The sequence below is a fragment of the Oryctolagus cuniculus genome, chromosome 14 (assembly GCF_964237555.1).
Source record: "Oryctolagus cuniculus chromosome 14, mOryCun1.1, whole genome shotgun sequence".
Lineage (NCBI taxonomy): Eukaryota > Metazoa > Chordata > Mammalia > Lagomorpha > Leporidae > Oryctolagus > Oryctolagus cuniculus.
Genome location: NC_091445.1, coordinates 66,728,866 through 66,752,334, shown reverse-complemented (window position 1 = coordinate 66,752,334; position 23,469 = coordinate 66,728,866). Strand labels below are relative to the sequence as shown.

Sequence of the window (23,469 nt, the reverse complement as noted above, 5' to 3'; positions counted from 1 at the left end):
GCGCGCAGCAGCCCCTAGCGCAGGTGACCAGGAACGAGGGTCAGGAGGGAGGGTCGTTTCCGGACAGTTTACGACGCTGACAGCTGGGGACAAGGCCACACTTCGTTACCAATTTGTCAGTGCACATGGGCTGAGGGAGCACACACCTGATCCTGCTAAGTCGGAGCTGCAGGGCAAATTACTGCCAGGTTGTTCGCTGATATGCGTGATTAAGTTAAACCTTCTGGTCTACCTCCTCTGGCATTGCCCCATCCAGGTCCCCTTTCAGCCTCTGAGCAAAACAGGAAAGAAAACCCCGATACCTCCCACTCCCCAAGAAAACACAAAAGGGGGGCTCTTTTGACAATGGTCCTCTTGAATATCCCAGGAGGCTCCAACAGGAATGTTGGTACGGTGTGTGTGTGGCGGCTATGACCGGCACAGGCTGCCCTGTGATAGCAGGCCCCAGTGTGGTTGTTTCCTCTTACCCTTCTTGCGCAGATAGCTTCCTAAGGGCCCAGAGCTCTCCAAGGAAAAGAACACCCCAGCTTCTCCACTCTGCACTTACCAGACTCCCTGGGTGAGCCTAGGGATTGCTCTTTTGAAGGAGGCAGTAGAAAGTAGACAACTTTGTTGGCAAAATTCCCCCTCTCATTTCCATAGACATTGCCATTCTTTTTCTTCTTTCATTTCTGTTTAGTTTTTAGACAGTTATTTCCATGTGGTCTCACCCAAGCATTTTTGGAATGTTCAGGAAGTAAGAAGCGCAGGGGCTGTGTTGCCAGCCTTTGGCAGGTGACTCTCAAGAGAAGAAAAGCCTTAGCTGGCGTCGCTCGTTCTGAGGAATGGTGTGACACCATGTCTGAATCTGCCTTACCTGTTTATAATCCACCTGCAAAGCACTGTTCGGTATCCCAGCTCACAGCATCCTTCTCTAAGCCCCAGCAAGCAGATAGTGCTGGTATTATCATCTTCACTTCATCAGTGAAAAATTTGAAACTTAGTGTAGGCAAATGACCTATCAGTTCAGAGGTCTGACCCCCTAACTTAGGCCTTCCTAGGGAAGGTTTCCTAGGAATTTTTGGAGGGGCAGGCTTTGGGATTTCTGTCTGGATGATTCAGCAGCAACAAGTATGAGGGTACTTCCAAAAGTTCTTGGAAAATCAGAATAAAAAGTTGTTTATTTTAGTGCAAAAAAATTTGAAATCCATGCACAGTTTTTCATAATATGTGTTTTCTATGAATTTTTGAAGCTCCCTCATACTAACCTAAGTGAGGAGAAAAGGATCTAAGAAGTCATAGAACAGGGCAATTTTCCTGTTCTCTTCCTAGGACAAAGTGGAAATGTGAGGTTGGAGACTGGTATTCTGATGATGTTAGAGAGGATCCATGAAGATGAAGGCATAGGCTATCGTGAGAATTTCCATCGCTTGCTCAACTCTGCTAGAAAGATCCCCTGCGAAATCTCACACTCTCACCCCACTACTTCTAAGGAAAAAAAAAAAAAAAAAAACACAGCCGCACAAAGTATTTTGCCAAATCTATGATCCCAAATATTTCTGTGAATCTATAAAGCAGGTTTGATAGGACCAGACATATAAAAATGGTTTGGCACCTTTCTGCCTTACTCAACACTGAGTTTTTTTGGGAAAAAAAAAAAAAAAAGAAGTTCAAACTTTGATAGAGAAGACTAATTGGAGACTATTAAACACTAATGGAATAATTGCCTTAAAATCATGCTAATAGCTTCCTGGCTGCTACGTGTTTACTTGGCCAGTTGCTACAACTTGAATTAAGCAATTATCTCCACCATTTAAACCCACTCCTGGTGCACCACACAAGTGTCTCTGTAGAGGGCAACTGCTGCTCAGTCAGCCTCAAAGCTTCTGGTTTTTGTAGGTGAAGCAAGTAGAGAGTGAAGAACTGCCCAATTATGATGCCACCCACCTGGGCCACCTGACCCAGATTTCCCAGAGCAGGAGCAAAGAACAGTGTGTACTGGTGTGATATTCCCCACTGCGATGCCAGCACTGGCACCTCTAAATATTTTTTAAATGTCTGCATCTTGAATGCTTTCAGAATCCAGTCTTTCATGGCTGTTTTGCAATTAAATGCTCTCATGATCTGGTATTGATGGGATTGAGGAATTAAGTTAGTAATTGGTATTAGTAGTTTTGTTTTTGATTTATTTTTCAAAGCAATGGCATGGCCAGAACATGTTGACAGTTATTCAAATTTCAGTCTGCTCATTTCTTTCTTTCTTTCTTTGATGGTACCCAATTCAGTTTTCATTCACGCATATTTGCTTAACAGTGGCATTTTGGGTTTTAATGATGCTCCCTCTCATTACAAACAGACAGAGGTTGAAACGGGAAGGCAAAGTATAAAATTCAGGTAAGGATGAGTCTGATGAACCCTGGATATCTTTGAAACACAGTTCTGCTGGGTCCAGACCCATTGCTGAAGGTCTTAGGAAAAAAATATGCATGGATTTCAAATTTGGGGGCATCAAATTTATTTTTAAATTTCTCTTCCATGAACTGATTGAAGAAGTAACATAAAAGGACCCATCATGGCAATAAGTATGGAGTTGATAATCTGGGTTCCTGATGGGGGTCATTGTGTAGCAAATCTACAGGATTAGGAACGATTTAGCCCAAGGGAGTGGGCTGCTATGCATTTTCTGATATGTAAGGAAAATCTTATGTAGTGCAGCCAAGTGTCCATGCAGCAGTGAAAAAATTGGTCAAAATGTTGTGGGGCTGGAACCTGAAAGAAGTATATTTTCTTGAATAAGAAGTTGTCAATTGTACTTAAATAAGGAACATAGAAATAACTTATACACCAATGATTGTTATACCTGTAATTGTTTTAATTTCCTTTAGAAAATGCCAACACCAATGGAAAACAATTTTTAGGAAAGCCAGGTGTTTATGCGAGTCTGGTTTCTGTATTTTTCTATTTACTTTATGAGCTGTTCATTTCTTCTTAAAGATTTGTTTATTTGAAAGGCAGAGTTACAGAGAGAGAGAGAGAGAGAGAGAGAGAGAGAGAGGTCTTCCACTTACTGGTTCACTCCCCAGATGGCTTCAATGGCCAGAGCTGCACTGATCTGAAGGCAGGAGCCAGGGGCTTCTTCTGGGTTTCCCACGGGGATGCAGGGGCCCAAGGACTTGGGCCATCTTCCATTGCTTTCCCAAGCCAAAGCAGAGAGCGGGAATGGAAGTGGAGCAGCTGGAACTCGAACCAGTGCCCATATGGGATGCCAGGACTGCAGGTGGCGGCTTTACCTGCTAAGCCACAGTGCCGACCCCATGAGCTATTCATTTCTGTACTCATAGAGATTCTTTCTTGATTTCTTGGAGTCAACTGTTGTCTTTTTCCTTTTCTTTCCAATCTACTTTTTATTTAAATTGAGTTGACACAATTGAAAGGATGAATTTGTGACTGGGTCCTCTAATTGCCAAAGCTTTTTTTTTTTTTTTATCATTTTGGTTAGGATAGCTATAGAGAAGTTAATCTTTCAAGGCAATCAAAAAGCAACAAAATTATTTAGGATGAATATCTTTCATAGGTTGTCTTTCCAATTCCAAGTTTTGCTTTGGGTTTTGCTAACAAGGAAAAATTGAAGAATACATGGAACATAAATTGTTTAACTAGGACTTTTTCTTGATGACTCAAATTGAATACCCAAAGTGGTTTCACATGCATACCTGTGTTTTTCACATGTTTATCAATAATCTTCTAAGGTTTTGCTCCTCAAAGATGATCAAAGGATTGGCAGCAGACATGTCCACAGGAGCTTAGTAGAAATGCAGCATCTCAGATCCATCCCTCACATTTATGGAATCAAATTTTCATCTAACAAGATGTGTAGTGATTTATATACACAGTTTGAGTGTGAGGAACACTGCTTTAGGGTATCTCTAAGGGGCAGTCAGAGCCACATTTAAATATACATCTTTTCATGAGGCTCTTTCTATTGGGTGGTATAGTCTATTGGTGGTATAGTACACTTGTGTTCAAATCGGCAATCAGACTGAAAGCCAGAACCCCATATTTGACTTAACACTAATGGCCCAGATTGAGAACATTTCTGATAATCGACATCACAGTTCATCATGCACCTGGAGCAATAAATGTGTTTTAATTGCTACTTAACTGTTCGAATTAGGTCACTGTCATAAATGTAAAACCTTTCCCCTCATTTCCTTAAAATCCTGCTGTTCATGGATAACAGCCATCAATGGTACTTAAAACCAGCCCATTTGGTGAGGTTAGTGGACACTAATGCCAATTTAGGAAACAGCCCAATGTTGGTTCTTTGTCCATTTGGACTTACCCTTGCTTTCACACATACCCAACTTCTTTTGTTATATTTATAAGTTACGGGTTGATTCAATTTATCTGTAAGCTTGAGCTTTTCAATATTGCTCTTGAATAAAACTAGCATCATGAATGCAAAATGTATTGGTGATCAGCATCAGAAAATCATCAAAAGCAAAGTAAATTTGTTTGTGTTATTTTATTTTATTGGTTTGAGAGGCAGAGACAGGCAGGCAGGGAGCTCCCATTTGCTGTTCTACTCTTCAGATATCCTCAGTGTTCCTTGAATAGGGCTGAGTGGAGCTGGGAGCTGGGAGCTCAGTCCGTGTCTCACATGTAGGTGGATGGCAGGACCCCAAGTACGAGTTATCACTATTGCCCCCCAGGTCCCACACCAGCAGGAAGCCAGGATCAGAGTCAACTATTGAATACAGGCAACCTGATATGGGCCATGGGCATCTCAAATGCTGTTTCAACCACTGGGTCAAATGCTTGTACCAGCAAAGTATTTTTTGATAGAAATCTTGTTTGTATTTATAAGCCACAGCTCATTTATTTGGAGCATGGTGTATGTGGATTCATGCATAAATGTAGTTAAGAGTCACTTCAGTTGTTTGACATAATGTTCTAAATGGTTAAACTATACACAGACACACATACCCCTCCAATGCACACCACAATCTTTATATGTTAAGATGCACTTCACTCATGGAAATTTATCGTGGCTCACCCAAAGTTTATTTTATCTTATTTAATTCTGACCTCATGGGTGAGGGGGCAATTGACCTGGGGGACAATAGTGATAACTCACGTGCTTGGGGTCCTGCCATCCACCTACATGTGAGACACGGACTGAGCTCCCAGCTCCCAGCTCCACTCAGAATAGAGAGAATAAATTATAAAGAAGAAGACTGTTAAGTGCCATGTGTCAGCAATAACAATAGGAAAGATTTGCAGGGGAAGACTAACAAAAGCATATAACCATCAAAAAAAAAGGTCAAAGCCAAAATAATTGTCAGTAGTTTCTAGTCCTACCAAATATCTCCTTATTGGATTTCCAAATATTCTAGAAATCTCTTAGGTATGGCTTTTAAGTCAGTCTTTCAGGGATACTCCAGAGTATCTGATGTTTTCTTTCTTTCCTGTTTGGGAGAAACTTTGGGGAGTTGTTAAGTTTGCTGCTTTGCATTGTAGAAGAGCTGTGCCTCCACAGTTTTATGCCCCAAATGTGACCACTGAGTGTAGTTCTACCAGAGCCTGTGCTGTGCTAAAGAGGCCCAACATTGAGGATATTAATGTCTAACAACTCTCAAAGCCTCCCAGAGGTAGGTGCCCATTTTGGAAGCTTCTGATTCCAGCTTCTATAGTGTCTCTTTCTGCCATCACTGCTGAAGTCATGAGTGCCAGGTGTGCCCAAATTTTCCATCATTTTCCCTGTATTTTATTGATTGGTTTGCTGTGCTCCCATGTTCTGGGAGTAGTTTGAGTAGTTTTGAGCTGTAAAATTGAACATATGATAATATTAGGGGTGGATTTTATTCTATACTCAACATTATTCAGTGTTGGTTTGCTTTGTGTGTGTGTCAACTTTTTCTGGACATAATTTTTTTTTTCAGAATGTTTCTTGATTTTTCCTATAAGTAAACCCATAGTGGGTACAACCTACTCATTCCTCTAGACCAGCCTCAAGTAGGAATACTTCTAGGGTCCATTTTTATTTCTACTGGGCAGCTTGATATAATGTAAATAAAGTCAAATAATCTGACATAATCAAAATTTCTCCAGACATTTTATTAATTTATGTTTTCTGACCACTTAAGAAAAGGTATAATCAAACACATATATACACACATGCATACATATGCACACATTTTAATTCTTGTTGCTTAAAAGGATAAGCTCTGTTTCCTGAAAAATTTGCTTGTTATTACCAGCGGGGATGCCTGTTGTCCACAAGCATTCATTTTTGAACTTCAGTGAACATGCCATCATGATGGATGTGCACTCAAGGAACTCCTAAATGTAGTTGTGGGATTTAATGCCCTCAAGAAGTTTGTGTGTCTTCTTGTTTCTCCTGGTTTGGATGAGTATCCACAGACTGGACCAGAAAAGTGTCTAAATCGTATATTCTAGAAGGAAGGGAAAAGTGAGAGAAAAAGTTCACAAGGTTCAGATGGAATCTGCTGCCAGAAGCTTTCTCCAGCACCATATGTGTTTATTATGCTCTCGTAGGGGAGGAAGATGGTTCAGAAAGAGAAGGACAGGAGGCAATGGTTAAATATTCCTGAGAAGCAGCCAGGGTTAGTCACCTCTGGGGATCGGGCACTGCAACAGATGGCCCATGGATTTGCTAGATATGCTCGTGTTATGTTCCTATATTTCAATAAAGATCCTGGGAGTAGACAGCTCTTCCACTATTCTATCTCAAATGCCAGCTAATATTATGTTTTACAACGAAGAGTTCTTCCTGTGAGCTAATTTTTATGAAGCAGTTGTGTTTGTCCTTAGTCAACATCATAAAATGTAGTAATGCTCCTCAATTCATGTGGAGAATTAGTTCATGGAGCAGAGTGGGCTATGATGAATGGTAATCTTAGTTTCCTGCTAAGCTTTTTTGGAGGTCCCCTCTATATTTCTGGATGGTGAAGATGAAGATACATTAAAGGAGTGTTAACAGGCAAATGATGAACCTATCTCAATTCATATTCCATGCCAGATACCCTTGTCGCCATGTGAAGTCCTGAAAAGAGGAACAGAGCTGCTTCAATGCAGTTAGCTCTAAACACATTTCTGCCATGACCTAACCTAAGCCTTTCTCAAGCAAAATGGTGGTTAGTGGGGCATAAATATCCTGCTAGCGAGGAAGGTTGCAAAGTATGGGGTTTTGTTGAGTATTCATCCCCAGCATGATTTTCAGGTCAAATTCCTTCATCTAGCATTAGAGTCACACCCTGGGAGATGCCCTTAATTCTCTTGTCTCACTGTTTCTTATTCTACTTACTTTGAAAACCTCAACTCAGTTAAACTTAACTTTTCATCAATTCTGATCCTAGAAAACATTAGTAATAAACATTATTGGAGAAAATTTATACAGGTTGAAAAATTGAACTCATTAGAAATTTGTTTTTTATTGTTTTATTTTAATTGTTAATAGTTTTTAACAGATTCAATGTGGTTTGAAGATACAATTCTAAGAATATAATAATATTCCCTTCCTCTCTCTCTCTCTCTCCCTTCCCCCTCCTTCCTTCTCCCTTTCTGTCTTTTTTTAGTTTTCAAGATAACATGCTTTCAATTTATGTGTCAGTAAGAAGGATTAATATTTCACTGAATAAGAAGTTTAACAAGTATAAAGCAAAAGACCTTAGTTTAGGGGGAATATAGACAATGACTATAAATAATAACTGAAAGGAAAAATCATTTCACCCATATACAGTAAATCTTAAAGTAATGACAGGTCACTAAAACTATGGTAGTATAACATTCCTAATCAGTGGTTTGACAAAGGTATAAAATACAGTTTTACAAAACTGTATTTGCACAACACTGATACAGCCATTTCTTTTCTTTTTTTTTTTAATTTTAACGTCCACATATAAGGGAGAACATGAGGTGTTCCTCTTTCTGGGTTTGGTTTATTTTACTCAACATGATGTCCTTCAGTTGCATCCAATGTACTGCAAATGGTAGATTTCGTTCTTTTTTATAGCTGAATAAAATTCCATTGTGTATATATACCACATTTTCTTTTTCCATTCATCTGATTATGGACACCTTGGTTGATTCCAAATTTTGGCTATTGTGAACAGTGCTGCTATAAACATGGCGGTGAAGGTATCTCTTTGATACATTGTGTTCAAGTCTTTTGGATATATATTCCCAGTAGCAGGATTGCTGGCTCATATGGCAAGTCTCTTTCTAATTTTTAAAGAAAGCTCCGTACTGTTTTTCCCAGTAGCTGCACTAATTTACATTTCCACCAACAGTATATAAGTGTTCCCCTTTGTCCACATTCTCACCAGCATTTTTTATTTTCTGTGTTTTGGATTTTAGCCATTCTGACAGGGGTGATGTGCTATCTAATTATGGTTTTAATTTATATTTTTCTGATGGCTAGTGATGTTGAACATTTTAAAAATATATTTGTTGGCCATTTGTATTTCTACCTTTGAGAACTGTCTATTGAAGTCCTTTGCCCATTTCTCAACTAGATTGGTTGTTTTCTTATTGTTGTTTTTTTTTTTAAGTTGCTGGTATATTTCAGGTGTTAATCCTTTGTCAGCTGGTTTGTAAATGTTTTTTCCCATTCTATTGGATGTCTCTTCACTCTATTGATTCTTTCCTTTGTTATGGATATAAATTATTGAAAAAGAGTCTTATTACACTTTCTTAGTAAATTCATTTTCCTACTTTCTGGGATGGCAATTTCTATTCTTGATTCTGAAATCAATATCTTATTCATACCTTGCCTGAATTAATACCTCACCTCTTACAGAAAATCATAAATGCAAGCAGACAGGAGTGTCCTCATTTTCCAACCATTGAATCCACCAATGCACTTGTATCTATTTATGTATACTTTGCAGTTCCTTTAGATAAGAGAAAGGCATATACCTGCTTCTACCTAAGTTCAACTTTGCTATTTGTGTTCTAATCCCAAAACTTAAATATCCTCAGGCTCCTCCTTAATTTATCTACTCTCTCCATCATTAGTTTTCTCTGTCTCTGTGAGATCATTCCAATTTGCACACACATGTCAATAATGTCCTCTTTAAAAATGCTCCTTTGATACTACACCTGCCTTTCCATCCACTATACTATTTCTCTGAGACTGGTAGAAATAGCCTGTCTTCAGGTTGTTCTTTCTCTTTCTCTTCCTATTCCATGCTAATCACATTATTTCCCAACTACAGCACAAAAATTATTCTTGTCATGGTTGCCAATGCTCTATACTCAACCAAAGCTAATGATTAATTCTCTATCACATTATTTGATCTTTTGACAGCATTTGATGTGTTTACCTCACCACAGTTCTTGAAACATATTCTTCCTTTGGCTTCCTACCCCACTTTGTTACTTTTATTGTGGTAAAAGCACAGAGCTTGATATTCGCCCTCTTAACAATTTTTAAAATATACAATATGATATTACTTGCTTTAATTACAATGATGTATGGAAGATGTCCGCAATTGTTTCATCTTGCATGACTAAAACTTAGCATCCATTGGCCAGAAACTTTCCCCATTTCTCCCTCACCAACAGTCTTTGGGAACTACCATTCCATTTTTTATTTGATGAGTTTGACTACTTTAGATGTTTCATATAAGTGGAATCATGCAGTATTTGTCCTTAGCATAATGTCTTCAAGGGTTATCCATGTTGCAGCATATGGCAGGATTTCCTTGTTCCTTTTAAAAAATTTTTCATTTATTTGATAAACAGTGAGACATATATAGAGAGACAGAGGTCACTTCCAAAATGCCCACAAATGCCCAAGCTGAGAACTGGGAACTCAACCCAGGTTACCTACTTAGGTGGTAGGAACCCAGCTACTTGAGCCATCACTACTTTCCCCATAGAGTCTGCATTAGCAAGAAGCTAGAATTCAGAGCCTGAGCTGAGTATTGAATCCAGGCACGCTTATATGGGGTGTGGGCTTCTTAACTCCTGTGTAAACTCGAAGGCTAAATTCCCAGCCTCCTCCATTTTAAGCCCCTATATATATATATATATATAGGGGCTGGCACTCAGGCTTAGTGGATAAAGCTGCCACCTGCAGTACTGGCATCCCATATGGGTGCTGGTTCATGTCCTGGCTGCTTCACTTCTGATCTAGCTCTCTGCTACAGCCTGGGAAAGCCATGGAAGATGGCCCAAGTCGTTGGGCCCCTGAACTTGCATGGGAGACCTGGAAGAAGCTCCTGGCCCCTGGCTTTGGATCGGTGCAGCTCCAGCTACTGGGGCCATCTGGGGAGTGAGCAGCAGATAGAAGGCCTCTCTCTCTCTTTCTGCCTCTACCTCTCTGTAACTCTGCCTTTAAAATAAATAAATAAATCTTTTTTAAAAGAAAAAAATATATATATATTTAGAATTAGCAGCTAGATTCAGTTTAGATTATCCCTATTTTGTTAGTAACATCCAAAGTATCATAATTGTTGCTCCCCTCTTCACGGAGGAACGACACTAAACCCTGCCTAGGCTTCAATTCCGAGTCACGGCACCATTATGTCGCTCCCCGTCTTCGTGGAGGAACGACACAGGACCCTGCGCTGTTCTTTTGTCTGCTCGGCCCTCCCCGGGTTTGCTGCTGGTTCTTCCCGGGTTGGCTACCGTCCCTCCACCTCCGTGGAGGGGCGGGCCCCCTGCCACTTTCCCCACTTCCGCAGGGGAGCGGCACACCGCCGGCCGGCTCTCTCAGGGGCTGCACAGGTGTTCCTTCAGATAGATGTTCCCGGTGCATGTTGTCTCTCTCCTCCTTTATAGTCCTCTTCCACCAATCCCAACTCTGCTACCCACATGCCGAGTACGCTGCTCTCCTCCAATCAGGAGCAGGTCCTGCTGTTTATTGGTTGAACTGGAGACAGCTGTGTAGAAGCTGTTTCCTCCTCTCCCAGCACCATATTGTGGGAGAGCAGATGCATAGAATAAGTCTTAATTCGAGTAACAGTCTAGTCCGAGTTGCTCCCCACAATTCCCCCTTTCTTTTTATTTTTTGGCGTTGATACGCGCCTGTCTTCGGTGCCCCGTGGCACACACTCTGCTCTGCTTGCTGGAGTTGCCCACAGGTGCTTACAAGCCCTACCAATCAGGCAAACCGAATCCGGGTCCTCTCTTCGCCATGTTGTGAGGAGGTTTTTAGGTGCTGATGCGTGCCTGTGTTCGGTGCCCTGCAGCGCATGCTCTACTCTGCTAGAACTGCCTGCAGGTGCTTACAAGCCCTACCAATCAGGCAAACTGAATCCAAGCCCTCTCACTGCCGTCTTGTGGGGAGACTTATTAGTGTTGATAAGGTGCCTGTCTTCGGTGACCTGCAGCCGCCCACAGGTGCTTATCGTCTTATTAATCAGGCAGACCGAATCCAAGCTCTCTTATTGCTGTGTTGTGGGGAGGCCTTATTTTTCTCTATTTCTCTATCTCCGGGCATTCCTATTTCTCTTATTTTACTTCTATCTGCCAGCATTCCTATTTCTCTCCTTTTACTTCTAAACTTCTGTTTCTCTTATCCCCGCGGCTTCCCGGCACCTGCCCTGAGGCTGCTTCTCGGCCCCTCGCCCCGCAGCGGCTCCCCGGCTTCGCGCGGCTTCAGCCCACATTTCTCTCATCTGCGCGGCTTCCTGGGGCCTGCCCTGCGGCGGCTTCCCGGCTCTGCGTGGCTTCGCGGTCTCTGCGCCCTTCACGCCCGCACCATGGCCCCACATTCCCTATCTATTCGTGCCCCACGTGCTCTCTCTGCGCGCGGCGGCTTCCGCGAGTCACACAGCCTAGCTCATGTTTCCGCCACCGGTATTCAGTCTAAGTTCCCCGGGCTAACCTGGCAAATTCAACCTAGCTCATGTCTGCGCCTTTCGGTTTGGCTTCCTGTCTTTTGCTCCCTGGGCTAATCTGACGGATTCCAACCTGGCTTACACGTCTCCGCCTCTGGTTTAGATTTACACCTTTTGCTCCCCGGGCTGACTTGACGAATCCCAAGCTAGCTTTCGTCTCCGCCTCAGCCTGCCCCCGCAGCTTCATCCTCCCTAGCATATTTTTCTCTACCTGGTATGTTTCCTAACTTTTCTTCCAACAATATTCCCCTCTCATTTCTCCTGGCCTCTCCCCACAGTCCGTATCCAAGTCTAAGTTTCTTCTAGGTTTCACTTTCACTTTTGACCTTAGAGATTTCTCCCAGCTTCCACTTTCGCTTTCAATCCTAATGTCCAATCCTAACTTCTTTCCCACAGTCCGTATCCGAGTCTATGCCTAGGCTTTCAATAGCTTCTTCCGGCACCTTTTCCGTCCGGCTTTTCCCTAGGCTCTTTGCTAGTCTCTCTCGCCGGTATTTTCCCACTTCTTCCCGCTTCTTCCCTCCTAGGTTTCCTATCCGAGTCACGGCACCATTATGTCGCTCCCCCTCTTCATGGAGGAACGACACTAAACCCTGCCTAGGTTTCCTATCCGAGTCATGGCACCATTATGTCGCTCCCCCTCTTCGTGGAGGAACGACACAGGACCCTGTGTTGTTCTTTCGTCTGCTCGGCCCTCCCCGGGTTTGCTGCTGGTTCTTCCCGGGTTGGCTACCGTCCCTCCACCTCCGTGGAGGGGCGGGCCCCCTGCCACTTTCCCCACTTCCGCAGGGGAGCGGCACACCGCCGGCCGGCTCTCTCGGGGGCTGCACAGGTGTTCCTTCAGATAGATGTTCCCGGTGCGTGTTGTCTCTCTCCTCCTTTATAGTCCTCTTCCACCAATCCCAACTCTGCTACCCACATGCCGAGTACGCTGCTCTCCTCCAATCAGGAGCAGGTCCTGCTGTTTATTGGTTGAACTGGAGGCAGCTGTGTAGAAGCTGTTTCCTCCTCTCCCAGCACCATATTGTGGGAGAGCAGATGCATAGAATAAGTCTTAATTCGAGTAACAGTCTAGTCTGAGTTGCTCCCCACAATAATGAGACAAGAAAGCATAAATATTATTCTCTCCAACATATATGATCAGGGTATTGCCTTAATGCTATCAGTGTCCTAGAGCTCATTCATGCCTTCTTTGAACAGGTGTTGATGTTTTCTATCTTCTTCATGGAAAACTCAATGACCGGGGGAACTTAACATTATCATGTGGTTGAGCTTTTTTCTCTTGGGTCAGGCTTGCTCAGCTGAGGATTTTTGGACTGCCTCTAGAGTCCCAATATCTTCAGTCAATAAGGTGCATGGCATGAAGATTTTTTATATTTTTGTGAGCGGCTATGGACTTTTAGTACTGTCTTCTTGACCTTCAAGTCCTTTGCTTTGACTTTGGGAGGGATATGGCTTTCTTTTTTTGTCCTTGGTGACATCTTGGTGAGAAGAATCCTGGTTTTCCTTCTTTTTATGAATGAAGAATAGTCCGGTGTTTATGTATATATCACATTTTCTGTATCTCTCCACTCATTGTGATCCATAGATGGACATTTAGTTTGCACACAATGCTGCAGTAAACGTGAACATGCAGATCCTGATTCAAGATCTTTATTTCAATTGTTTTTGGAAAAATACATCAAAGTGAGAATGCTGGGTTGTATGGTAGTTCTATTTTTAAATTTTTGAGAAAACTTCATACTGTTCTTCATAAAGGTTGTACCATTTTACATTCTCACCAACAGTGTGCAAAGACTCCAATATCTCCATATCCTTAGAACACTTAGTATATTCTGTAGTTTTGATAATAGTCATGTTAACAGGTGTGAAATGATCCTAACAGGTATAAAGTGATATATCACTCTAATTTTAACTTCTAGATTGATTAGTAATTTTGAGTACCTCTTCATATGCTTCTTAGCCATCTCATATTCCTTATAGAAATATCTGTTCTAGTTCTTTCCCCAGCTTTTAAACTGGTTATTATTATTATTATTATTATTTTATTTTATATCATAGGAATTCCTATGTATTTTGGAAATTAACCCCTTATCATATATGCAATTTGAAATTATTTTCTTCCATTCCATAGGTTTCCTTTTTGCTCTGTTGGTTATTTCCTTTGCTGCACAGAACCTTTTAATTAGACATAACCTACTTGTCTACTTACGCATTTGTGTCATACCCAAAAAATCATTCCAAAGCCCAATTTCACAAAATTTTTTCTCAATGTTTTCATCCTAGAAGTTTTATAGTTTTGGATCATTTGTTTTAAGTTGATTTGTATGTGTGTATGTGTTTTAAGATAAGTGTTGAATTTCATTCTTTTGAAAGTGGATATCCAGTTTTCTCAACATCATTTGTTGCAAAGTCTACCAACTGTGTACTTTGGGTACTCATGTGGTAGATGAATTAGCAGTGTATGTGTGGATTTATTTGAGAGGGTGGCTACCATCTTTCATTGGTCTATATATCTGCATTTATGTCAGTACCATGCTATTTTCATTACTATGCTTTGTAGTATGTTTTGAAATCAGGAAAGGTTGTGTCCCTAGGTTTGGTCTTTTTAGAGATTGCATTGACTCTTTGCAGTCTAATTGGTTCTATATGAATTTTTCTATTTTTCTATATCTGCAAAATATGCCATGAGATTTTTCAGGACTGCATTGAATCTGTACATCACTTTCAATAGTAGAAACTTTTGAACAATATTAAGTATTCCAGTCATGAACATATTATGTCTTTCCATTTGTTTGTTTCTTTAATTTCTTTCTGCAATGTTATATAATTTTCAGTGTGTAAGTGGTTTGCCTCCTTTATTATTAAGCTTATTCCTAAATATTTTGCTCTTTTGACTGTATTATGTTTGGAATTGCTTGCTTAATTATCATTTTGATTGTTCACTGTTATTGTGTAAAAACACAACTGATTTTTGCAAATTGATTTTATATTCTTCACCTTTCCTGAATTTGTTTAATCATAACAAGTTTATTTTGCATAATTGGTTCATGTCATCTTCAAACAGATGTAGTTTTACTTCTCTTTTTCCTATTTGAATTCCTTTTATTTCTTTATTCCTACCTAATTTCTCTGGCTAACACTTAGAGTACTCTGTTGAATAGAAGTTGCAAGAGTGACCATCCTTGCTTGTTCCCAATCTTACAAGAAACATTTTCAAATGTTACTTTGAATATTATTATGGGCTTGTCATAAATATCCTTTATTGTGTTGAAGTACATCCTTTTATAGCTACTTTGTTGAGAGTTTGTAATCATTAAAAAATGCTGAGTTTTGTCACAGAATTTTTTCACATCTTATGGTGTGATCATGTGATTTTTTTAATGCTTTGTTTTGTAAATGTGGTATGTCACGTTAATTGATTTCCAAATGTTGAACCATCCTTGCTTACTAGGATTATTTCATTTGATCATGATGAATGATTCTTTTTATTGTGATGTCAAATTCAGTTTGCTAGGATTTGTTGAAAATTTTGAATTTATGTTCATCAGAGATATTGACCTGTGAGTTCTTTTCTCAGAGTCTTTCTCTGCCTTTGGTATTAGGGTAATGCTGATCTTGTAAAGTGAGTTTGTAAGGGTTCACTTGTGGGGAGCAACTCGGACTAGACTAAGTTACTGGAATTAAGACTTATTCTACGCATCTGCTCTCCCACAATATGGCGCTGGGAGAGGAGGAAACAGCTTCTACGAAGCTGCCTCTTGCCAACTTGAGTGATGACCTCCAGGAGCTGATCCTGCTCCTGATTGGAGGAGAGCAGCGTACTCAGCATGTGGGCAGCCGAGTTGGGATTGGCGGAAGAGGACTATAAATGAGGAGAGAGACAACATGCACCAGGAACATCTAAGGGGAACATCTACGGGGAACACCTGTGCAGCCCCCGGGAGAGCCGGCTGGCGGTGTGCTGCTCCCCCGCGGAAGTGGGGAAAGTGGTTAGGGGGAACTGCCCTTTCACGGAGGTGGAAGGGTTGGTAGTCAACCTGGGAAGAACCAGCAGCAAACCCGGGGAGGGCCGAGCAGACAAAAGAACAGCGCAGGGTCCTGTGTCGTTCCTCCATGAAGAGGGGGAGCGACATTCACTTTTCTTCAATTTTTTGGAAGACTTTAAGAAAATTAGCATTAATTTTTTTATTTAATAAATGTGAATTTACAAAGTGCAACTTTTGTTTTATTGTGGCTCCCCCCCACAACCTCCTTCCCTCCTGCGGCCCTCCCCTCTCCCACTCCCTCTCCCATCCCGCCCTTCATTGAGTTTCATTTTCAATTACCTTCATATACTGAAGATCAACTTAGTATACACTAAGCAAGGATTTCAACAGGCTGCACTCACACAACCGCACAAGGTATAGGGTATTATTTGACTAGTAGTGTTGTCTTTAAGTTTCATAGTAAAACACATTAAGAACAGAGATCCTATGTGAGGAGCATGTGCCCAGTGATTCCTGTTGTTGATTTAACAATTGGCACTCTTATTTATGACGTCAGCAATCACCCGAGGCTCTTGCTATGAGCTGTCTAGGCTATGGAAGCCCCTTGAGTTCACCAACTCTGAACTTGTTTAGTCAAGGCCATATCACAGTGGAGGTTCCTTCCTCCTTTCAGAGAAAGGCGCCTCCCTCCTTGATGGCCTGTTCTTTCCGCTGGGGTCTTGTTCACCAGGATCTTTCATTTAGGTTGTTTTTGCCACCATGTCATGGCTTTCCATGCCTGTGAGACTCTCATGGGCCTTTTAGCCAGATCCGAATGCCCCAAGGGTTGATTCTGAGGCTGCAGTAGCATTAATTTTATGTTAAATATTTTGTTGAATTCACCTGTGGAGGCATCTTGTTCTGGAACTTTGTTGACAGGTTTCTAATTACTTCTAAATGATCCCTTTTGTTGGCATATAATTGCTTATAATAGTATTTTATGATCTTTTCTCTTTCTGCAGCATCAATTGTAATGTCATTTCTTTTGTTTCTGATTTTACTTATTTGAGGTAAGAAAGTAAGTTTTCTTCTTCTTTTTTTTTTTAAAGATGTATTTATTTATTTTAAAGGCAGAATTACAGAGAGAGATAAGGAGAGTAAGAGAGAGATCTCCCATCTGCTGGTTTGTTCTTCAAATGCCTGCAATGACCAGGGCTGAGCCAAGCTGAAGCAGGAACTAGGAGCTTTTTCCAGCCTCCTACATGGGTGCAGGGGCCCAAGGATTTTGGCTATTCATGCTGCTTTCCCAGAAGCATTAGTGGGGAGTGGGGTTGGAAGTGGAGCAGCTGGGACTTAAACCAGTGTCCATAAGGGATGTTGGTGCTGCAGGTCCTGGCTTTAACCCACTGTGCCACAGTGCCAGCCCCTAAACTTTCTTCTTAGTACTGCTTTTGACAAATCCCACATTTTAGTATATATTGTTTTTATTCTAATTTTTATTTTTATCAAGTCTTCTTTGACCTACTGGCTGTTCAAAAATTTGCTGTTTACCTGTCTTTACCCACTGATAAATGAGTAAAGAAAATATGGTGCATATACACAATGCATTACTATTCAGTCATAAAACAATATGAGACCGTGTCAGTCACAACAGCATGAGTGGAACTGGAAGTCATTATGTTAAGTGAAGCAGCCAAGTACAGCAAGAGAAATATCATATGATTTCACTCATACGTGGAATCTGAAAAAAACAAGGTGATCCCATGGAAGTCAAAATCATAATGAGGGTGACCATTGTCTAGGGAGGGAAGAGGAGGAGGAAATGTTGGCTAGTGGGAACTGAGTTATAACTAGATAGGAGTAAAAAGTTCTGGAGTTCTATTCTACAGAAGAGTGAATATATATAGTAAAATGTTGATTTCTTTATAAAAAGAAAAAAACTAGAAGGTAGGATTTGGGACATTAAAACTGCAGAGGGTTGTTAAATGCTTGAAGATATAAATATATTAACTCTGTACATTACATAATGTATACATATATTAAAATATCACATGGTATCTCATAAATATGCATGATTTTATATATATTTCAAGTATTGTTTTACTTCCACATATTTGCAAATTTTTCAATTTTCCTTCTGCTACTGATATCTTGTTTCATGCTATTGTTGTTAGAGATGATACTTGGTGTGATTTCAGTCTTAAATTTGTTGAAACTTAATGTATGAACTATTTGGGGAAATATCCCATGTGTACATGAGAAGAATGTTTACTGTGCTTTTGCTGGGTGGAGTGTTCTATATGTGTCTGCTAGATTCATTTGATCTAACGTGTAGTTCAAATCTAATATTTTCTTACTGATTTTCTTTCCAGATGATATATCCATTTTTGAATGTGGGACACGAAATCTCTTACAGGCTGAGATTCCCTAATCTGAAAATATAAATCTAAAATGTTTCAGTATCTGGAAGCCTTTGAGCACATACCTTATGCTCAAAAGGTTTCAGATTTCAGATCACTTGGATCTTACCCAAAAGGCTGAGAAACGATTCAGATCATTTTGAATCTCATCTGTTTGAACTGGGGATGCTAAACTGGTAAAGACTATGCAAATATTCCAAAATCTAAAAAATAAAAAAAAAGCCTCTAAACATTTAAGTAGTTATCATCCTAAGAATTCTGAGTGAGGAACACTCAATTTGTACTGTTATTGTATGTTGTTTATTTCTGCCTTCAATTCTGTGATTATTTGCTTCACATATTTGGGTGTTTCATTACAGGGTACGCATCTATTTTTAATTATTATAAATCCCTGGTGATTTTACTTCTGTGTCTCTTGTTATAGTTTTTGCCTTAAAGTCCAGGTTTTCTGATATAAATATTGTTACTCTTTCTCAGAGATATACTACTATAATTTGTATGTAATAAAATATAATCTATAATATAATAATATAATTTGTCTGATATAAACATTTCCACCATTTGTTCGGAATATATTTTTCCAGTGTTAAATTTTCAGTCTATGCTGCCTGTGATGGTGGCAGCTCATGTGATCATTATCTCAAGCCCTGGTTCCTTCACTTCCAAACCAACAGTTCTCTGTTAATGTGCTGGGAAAGCAGCAAAAGATGACCCAGGTACTTGGGCCCCTGCCACCCTGTGGGAGACCCCAATGGAGTTTTGGGCTCCTGGCTTCAGCCTGGCCAGTGGATGGAAGATCTCTCCCTATCTGTCTCTCCCTTTCTCTGTGTAACTCTGCCTTTCAAATTAATGAATAAATCTTAAAAAAAAAAAAAAAAACTTTCAGCCTATGCATTTTCTTAAATCTAAAGTGAGTATCTTGTAGACAACATATAGTTTGATCTAGGTTTTTATCCATCAATATGTTCTATATCTTTTGGTTGATGAGCTTAATTAATTTACATTTAAAATAATTTTTGGTAGGGACTTTTTTTGGCATTTTATTACTTGTTCTCTTTCTGGCTTATAGCTCTTTAGTCACTCTTTTCCACTCTCTCTAGCTTCCCATCAGTTTTATTTAGATTTGTGGTGACATGCTTTGATTCCTTTTTCACTTTCCTCTAAGAGAGAGAGAGAGAGAGAGTATATTTGTGTGTGTGTATAACTTCTATAGACTTTATAATGGTTACCATGAAGCATAACAATTTTGAATTGATAACTTCAATCATATGCAATAACTATTTTCATGTATGCCTCTCACAATTTGATATTATTAAGCCCACAAATTAAATATTTGTTTTGTATCTATTAACATATTTTACAGGTATAATTTTTACATTTTTGTATTTTAACTCATATATCTGAATTAAAATACATTCAAACACCAACATTCTGGTATAATAGTACTCTGTACTTGCCTTTACATTTATTTTTACTGGTGAATTATATACACCATATGGTCTGAAGTTGTTATTTACCACATTTTTGTTTCAACTTAAAAGATTCTCTTTTGCATTTTTCTAAGGCATGTGTAATGGTGATCAAATCTGTCTGCTTTTTTTTTTTTTTCCAGGAATATCTTTATCTCTATTTTTTTTTTTTTTGACAGGCAGAGTTGGATACTGAGAGAGAGAGAGAGACAGAGAGAAAGGTCTTCCTTCCTTTAGTTCACCCCCCAAATGGTTGCCAAGGCTGGCGCACTGCGCCGATCCGAAGCCAGGAGCCAGGTGTTTCCTCCTGGTCTCCCCTGTGGGTGCAGGGCCCAAGTACTTGGGCCATTCTCCACTGCCCTCCCAGGCCACAGCAGAGAGCTGGATTGGAAGAGGAGCAATCGGGACAGAATCTGGCGCCCCAACCGGGACTAGAACCTGGGGTGCCGGCGCCACAAGTGGAGGATTAGCCTAGTGAGCCGCGGCGCCGGCTTCTATTTTGTTTTGAAGAACACTTTTCTTAGTGGTAGCATGCATGCTTGGTTGATTGTTACCATCCATTCTTTTTTGACTTGTAAGGTGTCTGCTGAGATAGTCGTTGACAATCTTATGGAATATCTTGTACATAGAGAGTATATTTTCTGTAGTTGCTTTCAAAATTCTGTCTGTATCATTGGCTTTGGCCAAAACATAGCTCAATATGGATTTATTTGGATTCCTCTGATTTTGCTGTTCTTAAATCTGGAGAGTTATTTCTTTCATTAGATTTGGAAAGTTATTAACCATTATTTCTTTAAATAAGTTTTCTACTTCTGTCTTTGAATTCTATAATGCACCTCTCAGCTTGATTCTCCTGTATATCCTGAAGTCTTCCTTAAATTATTTTCTAATCTTCCTTGTTCTTCTGATTAGACAGTTTCAGATGACCTATTAGCAACTTAGTGATTCTTTTTTCTGCTTAAGTCTGCTCTTGCATACCTATGTAGAAATTTTCAGTTGAACTATCTCATTCTTCAAAATTTCTGCCTGATTCCTTTTTATTTTTCTCTTTTTTTTGAAATCCTCATTTTGTTGGCATATTTTCTTTGTCAAACTCTTCATTTTGTTCATGGAATGTTTTCCTGAGCATTTTGATGCTGGTTATTTTTAATACTTTGTCAGATAATTTATGTATCTCTTTTTCTTTGGGGTTGGTTTCTGGAGATTTATTTCATTATTTTGATTGGATCATTTTCTTCTTTCTTTATATTCTTTGTACCCTTGTGTTGATTTCTTTGCATCTGAAAAAAAAAAAATAGCCGCCTCTCATAGTCTTTACTGCATGGCCTCGTACAGGGAAGGGCCTTCATCAATCAGACCACCATAGATTCAAGAGTCCTTTAAACCTTTTCTGTAGATATATCTTCTCTGGACTTGTGTGTAGCTTTCTCATTGGAAGGATGTACTACATTCTTTTTGCTTCCAGGAACTTGCAATCTCTAACTCCCTCTGGTGTCTGCCTGCTGTATTGTGGGTCCTCTGAAGCAGCAACACTTGTGTTCTCAGAAGTTCACAGGTATATAGAGTACGGCAGGCTCTATCATGCCTTGAACCAGGTTAGATAGAAACCGGAACCTTGGCTACCACATTGAGCAGTTGGAACAATGGATGCATACTCTACTCTTTTCTTTCTGCCATGAGGATGAGAGTGCTGGGTTACATTGGCCTGCTGGACCACATGTCCTCTGGAGCAGCAGCAAGTTGCCCAGTGCTTTTGTTCTCACTGACCATAAGACATCTGGAGTATGCTGGGTCCCATCGGCACTCCTATACAGCTGAGAATGAAGCCAGTCCCTCTGAGAGCCTCTCCCAGAATTCAACCCTGGAATCTACAAAGCAGACCTCACTTTTTCTCCTTGGGCAGACATTAGGAACCAGCAATTTCCTCCCAGCTGTATGATTTCTTTGCTGGGGAGCTGAACTCTGGAAAAAGGATGTCACAAACCTTCCCACTGGTTTTGATGTGGCTGATTTTATACTCACCTGCCCTGAAGGACCCTCTTAACTGGTTTATGAATTCTTCATGCATTGCTATTAGGTGTCTCTATGGGACAAAGGAAGTCTTGAACTTCCAATTCTGACATGTTGCTGACATCACTCCCAATAAACTTATCTTGTTTTTCCTACTTCACTGACTGCTTCTTTAAAGTCATTTTCATAAACTTTGCCTTCTTTTCTTCTCATCTAAAAAAATCTTGGAGTACCCAGAACTCAGGTCTCAACCTCTTTCTTTTTTCTGTAGCTACACTTTTATCTTAGATGAAAATGGTTTGAAATAATGTCATTATACTAATGATTTCAAAATTTATATAACTAATGTAGGCATCTCTGTTGAAATATATCCTCATATATTGCATTGCATCCCCATGATATGCATTTGAATATCCTGTAGAAATCTCAAACTTAACATGACTTGAAAAGAACTATTCAGGTTACTGCCATTGACAAATGTGTTCCTTATCGAGCTTTCTCTCAGTGTTTTGTTTCACTACCTATTTATTTCTTAAGCCCCCACCTTGGGGGTGATTCTTCATTTTCTTTTTTCTAAAACCATCCCATCAGTAAATCTTGTTGGTATTTCTTCAAGCATGTATTTCAAATCTTTCCAGTTCTCATCACTTCCAATCTTAGCATCCCGATCTCTTCACTATTATCTCTCAAATGGCTGTCTCCATTCGTCTTCAAACCAGTGTTGTCATCACTTTGCCCCTCGATGCAGAATACCTTTCAGAAGTATAAAGCAGGTATACAGTTTGCTTCTATAAAACCCTGCACCATATCTTACTATACTTAGTTGTCTTTATCTTTTGAACCTCAATTCCTCCCACCATTTTCTTACTCACTAATCCAAGATATTCCTCTGGCCCTAATACTTACTCTCTGTACTTCTTTTTGTCGTCTTTTTTTTTTTTTTTTTAATCTTCATCCAGATAGTCAGTAGGCTGCCTACTTCTCCTTCTAGTTTTCAGTATGTCACCTTCTCCTTGGGAGACATTTCTGGATTGTGGTAGCCAATGCTATTTATATCATTTTTTTTTTTTGACAGGCAGAGTGGACAGTGAGAGAGAGAGACAGAGAGAAAGGTCTTCCTTTTTTTTCCATTGGTTCACCCCCAAGTGGCCGCTGCGGCTGGCACACTGCGGCCGGTGCACCACGCCTATCCGAAGCCAGGAGCCAGGTGCTTCTCCTGGTCTCCCATGCGGGTACAGGGCCCAAGGACTTGGGCCATCCTCCACTGCACTCCTGGACCACAGCAGAGAGCTGGACTGGAAGAGGAGCTACTGGGACAGATTCTGGCACCCCGACCGGGACTAGAACCTGGTGTGCCGACGCCGCAGGCGAAGGATTATCCCATTGAGCCACGGCACCAGCCTATATAATTTTCTAATAAGCACTTGGTATGTCTACTTCATACTGCTTGTGAATTATTTAGTGCTTATGAACAACTACTTTGTTTATTTCTGTATTTATTATCAAAAGAGTAGAACATAAGTTCCTTGAGCATAAGCTTTTTTTCTGGACATTTTTTGGTGCCTAGAACTTGACCTCTACAGTTATCATGTAATAAATATTTTCTTCCTTTGAAATGACAAAGCCAGTGCAAAGGCACTCTAATCTTCCTTAAAAGTGTTCTGTTGATTTGAGAGTAAGACTACTCAATGAAAGGAATCAGTTCAGCTCCATTATTAATAATCCTTCACAGGACCTGGCATTGTGGCACAGT

The 23,469-nt window shown here is 40.2% G+C and overlaps 1 protein-coding gene across 1 annotated transcript in view; it reads left to right on the top strand.

Moving 5' to 3' along the window:
- The window catches only part of PLCXD3 (phosphatidylinositol specific phospholipase C X domain containing 3), a 220,952-nt gene that overhangs the window by 1,321 nt on the left and 196,162 nt on the right, over positions 1-23,469 (top strand). The window lies entirely within an intron of this gene.